Raw genomic sequence first — 18,159 nt, 5'->3', positions numbered from 1 at the left:
CTTCTGAGCATTGTTCAGTTTCCTCCTTTGTAATAGAACCCTATTAATTTGTCACTTATTTATACAGAACACATTACTTATCTTCATTCCTCATCTTTGTTTAGCTCCTGCAAATATATTTTTACAGCATAATCCTCTCATTTGATATTTCATTCAGCACTTTTTGTAAATGACATGACATTTTTCCTTTTCCCGCCTCTGAATCACTGAAGATTTTCTCAAGTGCTTTTGTCCTAAATGCATGTTATGGTCTCCTTAATTTTGTGCTTGTTATTGTGTACCCTTCAATCACAGCTTTCTAGATCACTTTATTCTTAATTTTTTGTATTACTTTTCCACTCCTGTTTTTGACACTATAATTACTATACAGACCTGACATTATGCATTAGGTTCCTTTACTATATTATTTTATCTGCTTTTAATTCTCATTTTAAATTTTGTTTTATTAGCAGTGTTTCCCTCCTGTTCTGACAACTGCACAGCCTATTCTGATTCTCCCACATCCCTCCTCATCCTGCCCTGCTTCTGCCTCCCTTCCCCACTGGCTGATACCATCTTGATGAATAAATTATCAAGATTGTTCTACAAGAAATCTGTCATGGGGTGGGTGACCTCTTTTAAATCTTTTAAATTTAGCTCTGAATTCCACATCAGCCCTCCATGAGCTGCTCTGATGGAAATGTGGAGGAATGGGTGCCTGGCAGTTCCTTCTGAAGCTTTCCTGTCTTTGTTCTGCTTTCCCATCCTTCTATAATTTATCACCTTTAGGACACAGTAAGTGCCTTGGAAAAGGATGTTTTGCCCCAATTATGGCTTGATTGAAGTAAAATTCTAACAGCTGTACTCAATACACAACCTTGGGATACTCTAATATTACATATTAAGAAATAAGCACACTTGGACACAAGAAAAATGTGTGGGTTTTCCCTCCACCTTTATTCTTTCAATAATAAATGATGGAAATGTCAATTTATGATTATGATAATCACTTCTAGATTTCACTTCAGTCAGGGTAAGGTAGAACTGGAAACCTCTGTTAAAACATTCTCTAATAAATTTTTCAAATGTTCTAGATTAAGGAAACATTTGTATTGCTTGGCTTTTATTAAAACCTTAAAGGAACTCCTTTAGCAGTGGAACAGAAGTCCCAGTGGAGACCCAGTGAACTTTCAAGGTAAAACATTCATTTTAATGTTTTCTGTTATGAAAATGGTGCAGAGATCCCAAACTTTCTATAATGGTAAGAAACATTAAAAAGCAACAGAGTAAAAACAAAGTGGTGTCCTGTCCCAGGCTGAGGAATTCTGAAACTCAGAAGTGGAATAGAGAGGGCAAATCTTCTCTTTTTTTGTACAAATGAAGAGTATTTTTAACATGTTAAAAATGCTAACATATTGCTAACATGTTAAAATTTGTTAACATGTTTGTGTGTAAGGAATAAGTGAAAAACTGATAACTAAGTGAATTCATTGACTGAGAAGGAGCTGAACAGCAAAGATTCTTACAGATTTTGATTTGTTTAAAAGCTGTTCTTCAAACTCTCAATGTACCTGTAGTTTATGAATTTCTGAATTTATTTTACATGGAGTTTAGTAGGCCCAGGAGATGTTTGGGGCACTCAGGTGCTGCAGACACAAAATCTGGGTGCAGGATGAGCATCAGAACCATGCAAGTCTTGCTGTATGAGCACCCAATCCCCACACAACAACAGCTCTCCTTTATTCCCATTATTGGATCACTGTTTTATCCTTTATGAGGTCTCCTTCTGCCTTTTCTGAGGCTTTCAGAGATGTGCTTTTATTACAGGAGCATTTAGAATTTAATTTCTGGTAATTGTGGCTCCATATTAACTGCATACACTTTACGTACATGAATAAGTCTCATTATGCCTGTATCTTTTCCCAGGAGAATTATCCAAGGGACAATATTCACCATGCTCAACTAGGCAAAGCAAACTGATCATTTCTGTGCCAGCAATTCTGAAAAAAATATAAATCCACCAACTGAAAATCCAGTCTTGAGAAAGCAAATCTTTTAAAGGAAGTCTCAGCCAGCTTTCTTGGAGGCATTATTCTCCTGAAATATCTCACATCAAAACAGAGAAAAATCAGTTTCATTTCATAAAAGTGTGGAGGACTGTGGGGTTTGTGTGCACAGGTGTGAGATGCAGGGAGAGAAGAGAAGAGCACACAGCTAATTCTTGGTTTGAACAAGGGTTTTTCTGTGTGCTGAAGGAGTCTGTGGGACCACAAAGGGAATAATTTACAGCAAACTTTGGAGGTTTTTGGGAGAAAATGATGTATTTTAGGGAACTGGGAAGAGAAATATCTGTATTTTATCAGAATGTGTTCCAGCCTGAAGAATGGCATTTTATACAGCACGAAGCTCTGAGGTTCAGAATTCAGCCATGGCAGAGTTTGGTGCAGATATGCAAAATGTGCATTTCACAGAAGGGTCAGGAGAGCTCTGAGAGCAGGACATGAGGGGTTGGTTATGGCCAGTAACTGCAGCTTGATCAGATGATAAGGGAAATGCAGATTGCAGTGGAAGTGTGGTGTGACATAATGCAAAAATGCCTGTAGAATTGCAGATGTACAAAACTGAGTTCCTCAGTTCATCAGTATTTGCATGCAAATGCAAGAAAATACAAGACTGTGCTGACCAAGATCTTACAGGGCTTTTCCACCTGTAACCATTGCAGGATTCAGCAGCGCTTGCTGCAGCTTTTCCCACCTCTGAATGTCCACTGAGTCCCCCTGTGGCTGCACAAGAATCATCCACACTCATCAGAATCTTTAGCTAAAGTCAGTAATTACTAAAAAAAAACTCAGATCAGGCATTTATTTTATCTTAAAGAGAGGCATGAAGAAACCAGCAGCTGCTTTGTTTGTTACTCAGTATACAAAATTTCTGTAATTTCATGTAAACCTTTTGGGACCTTGTTGTTTTTAAAAAGGGAAATGAAAAACTTTTTCAAAATTCTGCTCAGAACACAAATGGATTTGTTCATCTTCCATTTATTCTATATTCTTTTGATAATTCCACAGTCCTGGGGACTCTGCAGTTCTGGAAACTACTCTGCTCCATTATGGTTCATTGGTACTGGGAGAGGGAGGAGAACCTCCCTCATTTTTTGGATCACCACAGAAGAACTCTGAATTAATTCCAGAGGCTTTCCCCCTTCTGCAGGGAAACAGTGAGGATGAGCCTCCCTGACACTCCCAGCAGGATTTCTGGGCTGCTTGGTTGTTTATTTACCACTCCACTGTACAGCACTTACAGTGATATTTTCCATCTGCCCAAAAGTGTTTTGGGGAGAGAGAGACAGAAAGTGAATCCAGTACTTACTTCCAAGGCAAAAATCGATTTTAACCAGAACCAATGCATTTTTTATTCCTTTGCAGCTCAGGGCTGGCTTGGTATTCATGGTGCTTTTCCTCATGCAGCCCGTGTGCTGAGTTTCATTTGCAAAGAGGCAAGCACAGGGAGAAGCAGAGGAGCAGAGCCCTCCTCCCTCCTGCAAAAAGCAAATTCCTTTTGTGAGCATTCTGTCTCTCCATCAGCTGGAAACCTGCTGCCAGTGAAATCCTCCCCTGATGTCCAGTGCATCCTGGAGCAAATCTGCAGTTGTCTGAAAGGCAGTTTGCATAGAATCAGCAAACATCTGCAGGAATTCAGAGGGAAGAGGTAAAGCATCAGCACAGGGAGAGTGATCAGAGACAGCCAGGTGCAGCAGATGCAAATGTTATCAATGAGAAGCAAGGGAGCCAGGCTGCTCTAGGAGGCCCAAAATGCCCAGGAAAAACAGGATTTGGTGCCTGTCGTGACACACAGAACAGATGTGCAAAAAACTACAGGAGAAAGTCAAATGACACTGCTCAGCTCCAGCTTGGTGGGAAATGTTTGGTGTCACCAGCTTCTAATCTAATGGATTTACTAAACTCCAATCTAATGAGTGTGGTACAATTTTCCATGGTACTGATGAGTGTGGGTGCAATTTTCCATGGTACCCACTCAGTAGACATTGATGAACACTGTAATTGTCCTCGTGCTGATAACCTGCCCCAAAATCAGCATTTGGCACCCTCGTGCTCTGGCTGTAGAAGGAGAGCCATTCACACACACACAGGTGACTGTAATGTGCATTTTGTTCATTTGCTCAAGCACATCACACCCCAGATATCCAGTTTTATTTGCTTCTGCATTTTCAGGGCAGCAGAGACTGAATCTTCTTGGGAAGACCTGTTTATTTTGGTTTGGAAGCTCTTCCTTGGAGGTACAGTGGGCTTTTAGTGGAGTTCAGTGGAGTTTTAAAGTTTTTAGTGGGTTTTTAGTGGAGTTAAATGACTTTCCCCGGGGTGTGAGAGTTGGTAGGGACACAAAGAGCTGAGGCAGGGTTTTGTGGCTCCCAGTTTGTGTTGCCACCGCCAGCCCTGCTCTCAGCACTCCCATGTTCCACAGAGCTTTCCTGGCTGATACCAGGGGCAGAGGGGACATTTTTGGGGTGCTGTGTGTGGCCATGGGGCTCACACAAAGGGGACATTTGGGGTGCTGTGTGTGGGACCATGGGGCTCACACAAAGGGGATATTTTTGGGGTGCTGTGTGTGGCTATGGGCTCACACAGATGGGACATTTTTGGGTGCTGTGTGGGACCATGGGGCTCACACAGAGGTGACATTTGGGGTGCTGTGTGTGGCCATGGGCTCACACAGAGGTGACAATTTTGGGGTGCTGTGTGTGGCCATGGGGCTCACACAGAGGTGACAATTTTGGGGTGCTGTGTGTGGCCATGGGCTCACACAGAGGGGACATTTTTGGGGTGCTGTGTGTGGGACCATGGGGGTCACACAGAGATGACAATTTTGGGGTGCTGTGTGTGACCACGGGCTCACACAGATGGGACATTTTTGGGGTGCTGTGTGTGGCCATGGGGCTCACACAGAGGTGACATTTGGGGTGCTGTGTGTGGCCATGGGCTCACACAGAGGTGACAGTTTTGGGGTGCTGTGTGGCCATGGGCTCACACAGAGGTGACAATTTTGGGGTGCTAAAGGAAAAGAATTGAAATGCTGAGCAGCAAATTATGTCAATTTACCTCCTCTTCCACTGCCCTCCTTTTAACTTCCTTTTGTCTCTCTTAACTTTATCTCACATAATTTTTCTCATTTTATTCATGTTCTGATGATCTTTCTTCCAGACCAGATTTTTGTATGCATGGTTATACCCACTCTTCCCATACACATCAAGATGCCACTTTTATTCCTCTTATTAATGATTCTTCTCTGTTCTGGCTTTAAATTTTAAACACCAAAAGATTTTGGAAGTCTCAAAAATGTTACTGCTTAATAGTTCATATTTAACTCATGTTAAGCTGCTTTTATCTTCCCAATGTCAGTCCTTCTGACTGTCTATCTCCCTTTAGACTCCATGATCAGTTTGTTAATCATGAAGTAGAGAACTACAAATGTTTAGAAATATATTTCAATGAAAATTCACATGGTGGGAAGGTGTTAATAGAGAAAAAAGCTAGAACTTCTGGAAGATTCAGGTCACTCCTCAAGTCCAGGAGTAAGATTTACATTAGGGCCTGAAAAGCAAATTCCACTACTGACTGACATTTCTTTTTCCTGGAAAACAAAGTTTTGGAAACCTTTAATTCCCCACTGAAAGAAAAATGGAGCCATTTAATAGTTTTCAGAAAGGGGGAATGTTATTCTAAAGTTTATATTGGGCGTTTGCTTGTCGGTCCCAGATTCCATATCAAAATATTTCCATTCCCCAGCACTTTGAATAAAGCAGAACAGGAGCTGAAGGGCTGTCACAGACCAGCCTGGAACGGGGCCTGCAGCAGCTTTTGGTTCAGAATTCCAGCCCAGCCCTTTGCTGGTGGTTTCCCTGGCTCTGCTGAACAATTGCTGCATTGTAGGCAATGGTTTTAGACCAGCGAGCCAAATCCTGCCTGCCTTTCTCTTCAGCTTCTCTGGGAGTTCACAAGCAAAGCATCAGAGCTCAGAAAACGGCAAAAAGTCCCATTTGTGAGCTAAAGGGAGAGTTTGGGGTCGGTGGAATGCAATGATGAGGCTGCAATGCAGCCAGGCTGCAGGCAGGAGCTGTGAACCAGCCAGGTGCCTTTGGAAGGGCTCAAAGCTGTCCCCAAAGCAGAGGGAAAAGAGCAGTGGGATGAGAATTCCCTGTGGTCTGCTTCCAGGGGCACTGGGATGGGAATTCCAGGTACACTGGGCTGAGCATTCCTGAGCTTTGTTCCCAGGAAGATTGGGCTGAGAATTCCCTGTGGTTTCCTTCCAGGGACACCGGGCTGAGAATTCCCTGCGCTCTGCTCCCAGGGGCATTGAGAATTCTTTGTGCTTTGCTTCCAGGGGCATTGGGAATTCCCTGAGCTCTGCTCCCAGGTGCAGAGGCAAGGGGGAAGCTGAGGAAGAGGAGGAGCTGCTTTGCAGAGCACTCAGAGGAAGGCAGGGAGTGCCAAAGGTGGGAGAGCACCCCGGGCAGTGCCAGCACCCAGAATTTGTGCCCGTTCAGGTGAACACCCTGGACAGTGCCAGCACACAGAATTTGTGCCCGTTCAGGTGAGCACCCGGGCAGTGCCAGCACCCAGAATTTGTGCCCGTTCAGGTGAGCACCAGCAGGGCTCTGCTGTCACAAAGGCAATAAAACACCTGTGGGCTGTGGGCTATGGAGCAGCCCTTTGCAGGAAATGCAAAGGGAGAGCAAATTAAGGTGCAGAGACCTCATCCAAATCCAATTTTCTGAAGCATTAGAATCGCCTAAACGGAGCTCTGTGACTGGTTATTAAATTATGGGAAGTCCTTTATTGCCTCTCCCCACTTGCCTGGAGCCCTGAAATTCCTTTTGGTAAACAGGACCCAGGCAGGGCTGGGTTCAAACTGAGACTTTCCCCTGGTTCCACTCTATTGGAAGGAATAAGGAGAGATTTCTGATGCTCCTGCTCAGTCCCCAGATGGATGTAGCAGTAATTAGAAGGGATTTCTCTGCTCTTTTCCCCCCTTTACCAGTTCAGATTTTCTGGACAATAACTTTCTCCAGAGATTCAAGTGACAGTGTTTAAGTTAGGAAACAACACATCAGAAATAGCTGCTGGTTGCTGGATTGGCAGTGTTGGACTCCAAGAAGCCCCACAAAAATATGGCAGAAACTGGAAAAACTTTAATTTTTTAATCAATTTTCTTCCCAGCCCTTCTTTCCTCCAGTTAAGTGATGTTTTGAAATTCCTGGCTGTTTTCATCTGTATGTTGAAATAATTTGTTATTAAAAATGCTTCTGTGTTTTCCCCTTCCTTTTTAATTTTAAAGTATTTTCCTGAAGTTAAAATTAGTTCAGGGACAGTTAAGAACAGCAGAGATGCAGTGTTTGGCATTTTTTGCCCAACACTGCTTCAATAAAATATGTTTTACTGATTAGATGAATGTACATGAAAACTAAATGACATTTCCTTAATCAGATTGTCAAAAATCTGGGCAAAACTGACACATAACCCCAAAATTTGGACATGAATGTAACAGAGAGATTCTTTGGAACCAAAAACCCCCAAAAGATCAAAAAGCCTCTTTAATTCTTTAAGAAACTGTAATTAACTTTTGTAATAAACGTTCCTTCTAAATGGCTACACAGGGAAGCATCTTCTGAGAACAGAATATGAAATAATCTTAAGGCAATTACAAAGAAGTTTTTGATTTTCAAAATTTAGTATAATTACGTGATTTTCTTTTGTGTGCAAGCAGCCTTGGCATTGAACTCCCACAAAATGATGAGTCATGTGGAGCTGGTTGTTTCCCTGAGAACAGCAAGAAGAAGGTGAAAATCATCTTTTGAATTCGAGAGCCCAGGAGTGCCACGTGTGAATTTAATTTTACAGCAGAACCTATGGCACAGAGTTCCCCCGATGCTTGAAGAGGTGAGCTCTGAGCCCCTGGAGGCCTGGCAGGGTGGGCAGGGGTGGAATCTCATTCTCTGGGGTGTGGGGATGCTCTCAGGCTGCAGCAGAGCTGACTCCACCCAGGGTTTGGTTTCCCTGCCAGGATGGTGGCAGGGCGGGAGCTGGGAGAGCCTGCTTGAAATTATTATTGTGCATTGAGAGGTGAAGGTGGTGTGGGCACTTAGCAGGTTCCTCCTGCCAGGTTTGGCAAAAACAGAGAAATTCAATGTTCTACTGGGTGCCTGTGTGGGTGCAGCAATGGGTGCTGCAGAACAGGCAGGCAGAGGGACCCAGCAGTGACACCCTAAATCCAGTAGCTGAGTCTGTGCCCTTGCACTGAAAACTGCTCACCTCGGCTGTCTTAGCCCACAAAACCTTTTGGATTCCATCCCATTTTTGTCTGCACCCAAAAATCACTGTTAAATTACTTACAAATAATCTTTGTAATTTCTTTCAGCTTTCAAAGTCATCTTTACTGCTAAATTTATGTCTGAAGGTGCTTTGTCACATTGTGCACTGTTCTACCAAGATCAGAGATTCTATTGTAAAAAGACACTTTGGATTAAGCAGCACCCTCTGTATTTTTTCAGAACTGAAAATATTTTTTCTCACAGGTTTTGTTTTATATAAACAATAATCAGAATTGAGTTGCTTTAATTTAAGTTCCTTTAAAACCCACAATCAGATGTCAGTGGTGCCCAGTGACGGGATGAGCGGCAGTGGGCACAAACCATGATGCAGAAAATCTGTTTTAAATATAGGAAAAACACCTTTTTGGTAGTTAAGGTGGTGCCATAGGTTTGGGACAGGCTGAGAAAGGGAATTCCTGGAGAAAACAAAAAGCAGACTGGCCCAAGGCCCTTGAGTGGAGCCTGCTCTGAGCAGGGGTGGGAGCAGCTGAGCTCAGGAGCTTCCACCCCGGGGATTCTCAGACAAATATTAATCAGCAAAAGGGATTGTTCCCTGTTTTCCGAGAAAGGAAGTTGTAATTAATGCACCTTTTCAAAATGAGCTATGTCTCTGTTAACACAGTCTTTAGAGCAGGAATCTCTATTATGGCTCATTTTCCCCCTGCATTCTGGCCCTGGCAGGAACTTGGTGTGCCATCTCTCTTCATTAGGAGCTCCATGACACATTCCCAGGAGCAAACAGGGCCCCTGCAGGACATGTGCCGTGTGGCTGCAGAGGCACTCAAGGATAATCAAGCACATTAAACAATAATTTGATTTATTCCATGTTTGCTTTGTATGGGGATATAAAAACTGCCTGATGCCTAATGCATTTCCAGGCAGGCTCTGGCCATGGCACAGATGTGCGCAGGCAGTGACAATGCAGATGTTGGGTGCACAGTGACAGTGCAGATGTTGGCACAGCAGTGACAGTGCAGATGTTGGCACACAGTGACAGTGCAGATGTTGGCACAGCAGTGACAGTGCAGATGTTGGGCAGGCAGTGACAGTGCAGATGTTGGCACACAGTGACAGTGCAGATGTGGGCACAGCAGTGACAGTGCAGATGTTGGCACAGCAGTGACAGTGCAGATGTTGGGTGCACAGTGACCGTGCAGATGTTGGCACACAGTGACAATGCAGATGTTGGGCACGCAGTGACAATGCAGATGTTGGGCACGCAGTGACAGTGCAGATGTTGGCACAGCAGTGACAGTGCAGATGTTGGGCACACAGTGACAATGCAGATGTTGGGCACACAGTGACAGTGCAGATGTTGGGCAGGCAGTGACCGTGCAGATGTTGGCACAGCAGTGACAGTACAGATGTTGGGGAGGCAATGACAATGCAGATGTTGGCACACAATGACAATGCAGATGTTGGGGAGGCAATGACAATGCAGATGTTGGGCACACAGTGACAGTGCAGATGTTGGGCAGGCAGTGACAATTCTGTGCCCACAGCTCTGCTCTAGGAGAGGAAAAATATAAACCAAATTCTTTTTCAAGAATTTGTTTTCTTCCAAAATTTGTTTTTTCCCATGTTTATTTTTTCCCAAATGACAAATAAAACTAACTTATCAAAGGCAGAAACCTAAAAAAAAAATGTGGCAATTATCCTTTCAGTTTTCTCTGCATGAGGGTGAGCGCTTGAAGACATGAAATTTTTATGATAGACCTAAAGTCAACAATTTTTTTTTTTGTCTGAAGCAGGTAAAGTTTATTCTGATTGTACAGATATCGAGGGTTCTGCTAACTGAAAATGGAAATATAAGGTTAACTAGACAAAAAGTTAAAAGCAAACTTTATAATAACTCCAAAAAGGTGATTTTCCATTTCTTTGTTAACACATATTCTAATTTGGATGGCTGGAGTGTTGTGAGTAATCCATTGCTATGGAACATCATTTATAAAACACCACTTAACAAGTCTTGTGTGAAGTATCTATTATTAGCAGATTGTTGATTTCTAAAGAGCAGAAAAAACCATCAAAGTTAGAGGTGAGATAAAGGATGAAATTTCACTTTTGAAAGTAGTTTTTAAGGAGGCAAAACAAACCATGGAAACTTTTAGCAATTATTATTCCTAATGGAACACCATTATTTTAGAAATTCTTGAGGGGATAAATCCGGAGGTCAGGTTTAGAAACACACAGAAGCAGCAGCACGGATATGAAAAATAAAATGTCACATCTGAGAGCTCTTCCAGCACTATTTTGGCACAATATCATCCATTCTCCAGCCTTGTCCTGCAGCAGCAGCCAAGGTCACCCGCACCCATCCATCCCCAGGATGCTCCCTGGGCTGGGCTCTGCAGTGCAGAGGGGCAGGGTCCCCACTCCTCATAGACAAGGCTGCCCTGCACTCGCGCTCCAGAGTCTTCCCTTGCTGCCTGCTTTTTTATTTTATTTCATTTTTTACAAATTCCAGGTTGTTTTTTTTTTTCTTTTTTTTCTTTTCCTGGGATTGGGAGTGCAGGAAGGCAAAGTGTTCCTAAATGGGGGCCAAGCCCAGGTGGGCAGGTGTGGGATTTTCTGAGACCCCACTGAGGGGAGGAATGATGAACTTGACTCCATGTTCTTAGAAGGTTAATTTATTATTTTGTGATCTATATTATATTAAAGAATACTATACTAAGCTATACTAAAGAATAGAGAAAGGATACTTACAGAAAAGATAATAATGAAAACTTGTGACTCTCTTCAGAGTCTGACACAGCTTGGCCCTGTTTGGTCCAGCAGGTTTTACAAAATCTCTGCATTCTGATGCCAATGTCCATTTAGTAATGGCCAGTTCTGAAGGAACTGGAGCTGTGAAAAATGGGGTTTATGTCAGATATTGCAACTCCTCTTTAATTTCAATTCCAGAGAGTCAATCTTCAATCTCCCACTGTGGTCAGGGCACTGGAGCTCTGCATAATTCACAGGTTCTTTGATAGACAGCACTGATTATTAGCTTCTTCTTCTTTTTTCTTTTTTTTCTTTTTTCCTAATATTTCATTCTTTCAGAATATCTCTGCTTTTGAAGGCAGAACCAGGAAGTTTTTCTGAGGATAGCTACAACATATTGTATAAAAATACTTTTTCCAAGACTTGCTTACCAACAAGATTTTCCCTTTATTGTTTTTCTAAATTAATAAAATCAGTGTTTATTATGCATTAATCATCTCTTTCTATTAGAGAAGTGCAATAAACACATTTTATTCATTTATTTGTATGCTACCACTCAGATCCCCTCATGTTTAGATCATGGCTGGGTTATTCAGGGCTCTCTGCAGACCTATAACAAAGAAACAAGTGCTCCAGAGAATTTACAGTATACATGAAAGAGAAGATGAAATAACAGAGCAAGACAGACAATCAAGGCTGGGGAAGAAAAGGAAGATAAAAAAGTGAACAGAACTAGGCAGGAAACAAGAGTCACTCATGACTCCTGGTAAAACAAGGCACAAATGTGAGAGTATGATATTTGATCAAAAATGCTCTGAGATTCATGCACAGATGTTACAAAAAGAACTAAGATCTGCTTGCATTATTTCTAATTAATTACCTAAAATCACAGCCATCTTTACATTTTAGGGACTGAGACTCCCTGGCTCTGTTGGTATTTCAGGTTATTTTCCATTTCTCACAGAATTTTGAGGGTTTTTGTCCTCAGGGTCATTGGCTCCCCTGGTCTGCTTCTCAGTTTTGTCAGTAATGTTCTTTGTGGACAGTCATTTATTTCTTTGGGTGTTTTTTGTAATTAGTGACTGATTTTGAGAACTGATCTTTCATTCTCTAATTACAGAGATGCTGAGAGGTGAGTTTTATTATTTTTTTATTATATCTAGAATATGCCCTTGGTCAGCATTCTACATGACTGTCAGCTTTCCCTCTTAATTGCTAACTCAAGATTCAGAACATGTTTCTTCCATTGAGAAAACCTTGACCAAAGCTAGTTTCTATCTTCAAGGAAGATTATTTTCCTGTTGTCTGACATTCTTCACCGGGAAATGTTTAAATCTGAATTATTTCTCACTCTCTAGCTTTTCCTGTGCTCACATATTCCTCCACAGCCCCATGCCCTACACATGCAGGTGTATGGAATCCTTGTAACACCAGAGGAAAACACTTCTCTCTAAGTACACACCAATTAATTCCTGTTTCAGGACTGTAATGGCTCCTGTTCCTTGGTGATTTGTCACTTCAGCCCCTCGTGGACACAGCAGAATTTGGTGCTGCAGCGTTCTGGAATTCCCTCCACACCTGTGCTAAGGGCACGGGCCCTGCTGATGAATGCCCCGTGCTGCGAGCACTGATGTGCCATTAATCACATTAAGAAATAGGCCTAACAAGCCATAATTTAAAAGAAGGACTGTGTTCCCAGCTCTGCTTTTAGTCAAAGTGAAGCAGCCTGTGCATATCTCTGCATTGAGGGTGCACTTTTGGGGGTGTTTTTGCCATGTCCTTTTCCAGGCATGCTCCCCATCCCAGGGAATGGCACAGAGCTCCCTCCATGCCCAGGAACCCCCTGAATATTAAACTAATATCTGCTCAATATTGCCCTAATCACAGCCAGAGCACGGGCAAATTACTGACCCTAATCCTCATTTACCCTTTCTGTGACAGGATCAGGACCTGCTTGGAGGGCTCAGGAATCCCACCCAAAACTGGAGCTGTTCCCCCAACCCCACTCTGAAATTGCCATCAGCAGAAGCTGCATTGTTTGAACAGGTAAGTGACTGCAAGCAAGAGACAGAATTAGCATCATCTCTTCTTTAAAACTACACCTGCCATTTAAAGTTTTAAAGAAATGAGATCTTAGCCGAAATCACCTTTGTAATTTACTAACGCTCATTTCCATACAATTTTGTCAGAACAGCACAAACTCGGTGTTGACACAGCCTGAGCCTTCAAAGCTGGGCTCGGTTTGTGCAGCTCTCCTGTCTGTCAGGATGACACTGATTTTCTCAGATTTCACACAAACTTTCCACTCAACTCTCAGTATTTTATAGCCAGCTTTGAGCAGGTGAGGAGCAATTCCCTCTGATGCTGGGCACAGACCCTGAGCGAGCCCCTGCCACGCCACGGGTGAGTGCAAAGGGAACAAAACACACTTGGACATTGGTCTGTGGGTGGCTGTGAGAGGGAATGTTTGCTCCTCTGACCTGGCTCACGTTAATCCCTGAGCACAGCACCCCAGGTCCTCTCCTCAGAGCTGGAATTGCACCCAGGACCTGCCAGACCTCACACGTCCCTCCTTGTTTATATCTGAATTTTAAAAAAGCCAAGCATCTGCACCTGCTCACCTTGAACAGCCTTCTAAGAACTATTCCAGAAAGTCAAACCCTAACTTTTTACAGTCCCTCTTTGCAAGTAGGAGGAAAAAAAGATAGAAATATCACATTCCATGAGAGGAAAATGGGAACTAAATTTGCAAAGGTCACTTTTTACTTGTAGCTGCAAAGATCTGTTATCTCAGGTGTTGCAATGTCAAAATTCTTTTATTCACTGAGGTGCCGCCTCTCCTTGGGCTTGTGAAAATTCTCCTACAGTTACACACATTTAATGAGAAGCAAACAGGGTGTTTAAAACCCTGGACTCTGCAGGAGCCAGTGCAGGTAGAAGCATGAATTGGTTTAATATTCAGGTGTTTATTTCAGGGCATCGCAGCAGTAAAAAGTTTCTTGTCCATACACTCTTCAGGGAAACTGTGAAAGTCCAGAACAAATCACAGATGTATAATAATATTATTAAGCTTCTTAAATAATATTTTAAAATACTATTTTAAATAATATTTTAAAGTAATAAAAATAGTTTTAAATAATTTTAAATTTAAAATAACAAAAATAATTTAAATTTAAAATAATAAAAATATTATTTTAAATAATATTTTTAAACTTCCTAATTTTGTCTTAGCTGTCAGGGGAGGGGCTCTGCAGGTGAGAGCCCACCTGAGCCTTTCCCACCACAGAACCGGGTTCAGATCTGATAAAATCCGAGTTTGGAAACGCTGGTTTATCTGTTTGTGTAGGGGTACTATAAAAAGCACATCACCATGGCATCCCAGCTCTTTCCAATTAAAGAAAACCATTCCTACCATTTACTTAGCAGCTCTGACAATAGCCTGCAGCAGCAGTAAAACAACTTGACTGCCTGGCATTTTACAAGATAAATTCCTCACTACACTCTGTTTTTTCTTGCACTGTTGCTTGCAAAGACTTTAAAAGTTACTGCTCCTTCAGCAACTGGGACTGGTGGTGTTGCACTCATTTGGGCCATGGATCACTGGCTACACTTTGTGCCTTCACATGCCACTTTGAGAAAAATCAATTTCAGTCTTGAGGAGCTCAGACTGGTGTTGCAGAAGATCAGTGCACATCTCCAGGTGCTGCAGGGCATTGGCGTCTTGATGTGGATTCAACAAAACATGACATAGGTATGGTGCAAAATTGCTTGCTCTCATGCTAAGGGATCCTCTGAGGAAAGTTACACAGTAAATCGGAATGCTGGGAGGGCGTGCAAGGCACAGCAGCTGCAGTGAACACTTCCATGTTTCTCACAGTCTTAGCACAAAAAAACATAATTTATGTTGCTATCTATAAATGGCTGTGCTAATAAGTGTTGTAGGTACAACAGGAAATCAGATAATATTTAATATAGAGATTAGAAATAGCATGTAGCTCATAGAAAGAAGTATTTTGAGCCTAATAATAGTTGGAAGTATCTAAAAATCTTCTGTCTAGCATTAATTGTCACCTAAATCAGATATAATGTCAATACAGTTACTCTCTGCCTTTGTTTAAATTTTAAGTCTCTGCAGGGTTTTTATACATGTGCAAAGCTTGTGAAGAGGATCACTGACTTCCTTGGCCCTACTGTATTTCCACACAGACACAAGAGTTAATTTCTCAATGTCTGTAATTTGGCAGGGGTGTAGCCCTGTCTGTCTGAGGGGCTCGGGCTGCGTTTCCACAGGATGTTAACTGTGAGCACAGCAGAAATGCTGAGCCCAGAAAAGGCATTTTCTGCTGAGCTCTCAGCAATGGTCCCTGCCAGATCGTGTTTCTGATGGCTTTTGAAGGAGCAGCTCTGCCTCCAAAGAGGTTGTGCTAAACCAAGAATCGTCTGTTTGTAAGAACTGAACTTCCTGCTGGGCCAGGGGCTGCCTGTCCTGCTGCAGCTGGGTCAGATGGGCTCTGGTGCAAGGGTAAAGCAGAATATTCCCTTCCCTGGGCACGCAGGCTGCCCTGATGCGGATCTGTGCTCCTGTCTGCATCCCACCAGCTGGGAGCTGCTGCTTCTTCCTCCCCACAGCACCAGCAATGAAATCCCATCTGGAACCTGCTGGATTTCCTTACCTGGGCCCTCCCCAGCCAAGTGAGCCAAACAGAGCAGACTTAGGGGAATTTTGCTGATCAGATGATGGGGCTGGGACAGGTTTGGGGTTGCTCAAAGGAGCAGCTCCACCAGGAGACTGTGGCAGCATCACAGAATCACAAAATCACAGAACAACAAAATCAAAAAAAATCACAGAATCACAAAATTACAGCATCACAAAATCACAGAATCAGTAAATCACAGCATCACAGAATCACAGGATCACAGGGTCGAAAAATTACAGAATCACAAAATCACAGCATCACAGAATCACAAAATCACAAAATTACAGCATCACAAAATCACAGAATCAATAAATCACAGCATCACAGAATCACAAAATCACAGAACCACAAAATCACAGAATCTCAGAACCACAAAATCACAGAATCACAAAATCACAAAATTACAGCATCACAAAATCACAGAATCAATAAATCACAGCATCACAGAATCACAGGATCACAGGATCGAAAAATCACAGAACCACAAAATCACAGAACCACAAAACCACAGAATCTCAGAATCACAAAATCACAGCATCACAGAATCACAAAATCACAGAATCAATAAATCACAGCATCACAGAATCACAAAAACACAGCATCTCAGAATCACAGAATGAACTAGGTTGGAAAAGACCTTTAAGATCACCTTGTCCAATCTGTGACCTGGGATTATTGCACCAGCCCCGCTTTACCTGGAGAAGGAGGTGTGAAACAGCTTAATTGATAAACAGGGTGTGGATCTGAAACAAACAGAGGCTGGAGCTCTCCATTCCCAGTGGAAGCACCAAGCACTCAGCCCAGCTGCAGGCTCAGGAGCAAAACCAAGAGAACAGCAAGGAAGGGTGAGCAGTCAGACTTCTCTGATGATTTATTCCTATTTTCTTCTTTTTTTCTGCACAGTTTTCCAGAAGATGCAGTTAAACAAGCAGGTGTGGTATTGAAATACACTGTGCATTCTTCCCACAACAAATATGGATCTGTGCAGAGACAGCCAAAACTTCCCCAGTCATGCCAGCTTTGCTTGTGCTCTGTTTGGAAGGAGAAGGCAGGTGAAATTCCCTGCCAGATACCAGCTCTGTGCAAAAAACCAGATAAAGGAGCTGTACAATATGACCGAATTAAGAAATTCCAAGTCTATGACTCAACTTGATCATAAAGCCAATCTTCACTGAAATCTGAAAATGAAAATGAATTTCATGTGAAATATGAAAACCAAACAAGGATGTTACAAGTGCTTCTTTATGCAAATTCTGGATTTTTTTTTCTTATTGTTTTCTTTAAAAAACAGGTGGTAATGGTGAGGAGGATTTTGTGACAAATGATTTTGACATTTACGCATTTTGCTGAATGCTAGTGGACATTTGTAATTTATTGTAATGATTTATGAGCAAAGAAGCCTAACATTGTTGAAGTGCTGATATCTTTTCTGCAATTCTGGCAGATTTTTTAAACAACAATATTCTCCTTTTGTAATTCAGGGTTTCTATAGCACATAGAACATTTACTTTTGTTCCTACAGGGGAAATTTCACAATGACATCACCTGCACTTTATCTTCCTTTTTTGGGAATATCTTTGAGCACAAATCAGTTTTTACATTCCTGATTTTATAATACTCCAGTTTCAGATCATGTGTATCACAGGTGGCTGAACACCTAGTCATCCAAAATATTGGCAGGATATCCAATCTTGTTTAAGTTCCCTTCTAATGGGAGCAAGGCTTCTGTAGGCATCAAATACACTCAATATAGCTATTTTCAAGAAAATCTGAAGAAAGAATCACTTTATCTTGGAGGGGGTGCTGTTGTTCCACTTTTGTTAACAAGAGTTTTAACAACTATCAGGAGCCTGGTTGATAAATTAGAACATCAGAAAAATGAAAAGGAACTTTGGGCAATGAGTTACAGGCCACAATCACTGGAGCATTTTGGTGCACAGATCCCTGCGGTGTTTCCTGGTGCAATTTGAGCTTTTGATTTCCATCTCATTTTACTTAACAAAGAAATCTGCCCCACTCACAAAGAGGAATTCCCTCACTAGAAATGAGCTGTTCAAAAGCTGAGTGGAACAATGCAAACATTTCCTGGAAATCCTCCTTGTGTTTCTGTGGGATTGACTGTCAAGCTCTGAAATGCATTTGATGAAATTACGGCTGTGCAAACCCACTTGTGTGAGCCCTAGCATGTAATTCCAGACTGTTGTCATGCTGTTCAAGAATTGTTCTTCCTATACATTGGCTTTCCTGACCATATGCTTAAAAGTTTATTTTCAGGAGCAGAATCAGTTGATAGGGCTGAGTTATATTTATGTTATCTTCACTGGTGCACTTAAAGAAGGAAAAACTCAGTTTTGGAGGTTTTCCTAATTAGTCATCACCTTGAATGGAGTG

At 42.2% G+C, this 18,159-nt stretch overlaps 1 long non-coding RNA gene across 5 annotated transcripts in view; it reads left to right on the top strand.

The window, feature by feature from the left end:
• Positions 1-7,807: 7,807 nt before the first annotated feature.
• The window catches only part of LOC131088357 (uncharacterized), a 64,988-nt gene continuing 54,636 nt past the window's right edge, over positions 7,808-18,159 (top strand). For all 5 annotated transcript variants that reach the window (XR_009115101.1, XR_009115102.1, XR_009115099.1 and 2 more), the window contains exons 1-2: positions 7,808-7,934; positions 13,013-13,117. This is a non-coding gene — a long non-coding RNA (uncharacterized LOC131088357). The remainder of the gene's footprint in view (positions 7,935-13,012; positions 13,118-18,159) is intronic.

Source organism: Melospiza georgiana, chromosome 12 (assembly GCF_028018845.1).
Source record: "Melospiza georgiana isolate bMelGeo1 chromosome 12, bMelGeo1.pri, whole genome shotgun sequence".
Classification (NCBI taxonomy): Eukaryota; Metazoa; Chordata; class Aves; order Passeriformes; family Passerellidae; genus Melospiza; species Melospiza georgiana.
This window is presented reverse-complemented; position numbering and strand designations above follow the sequence as displayed.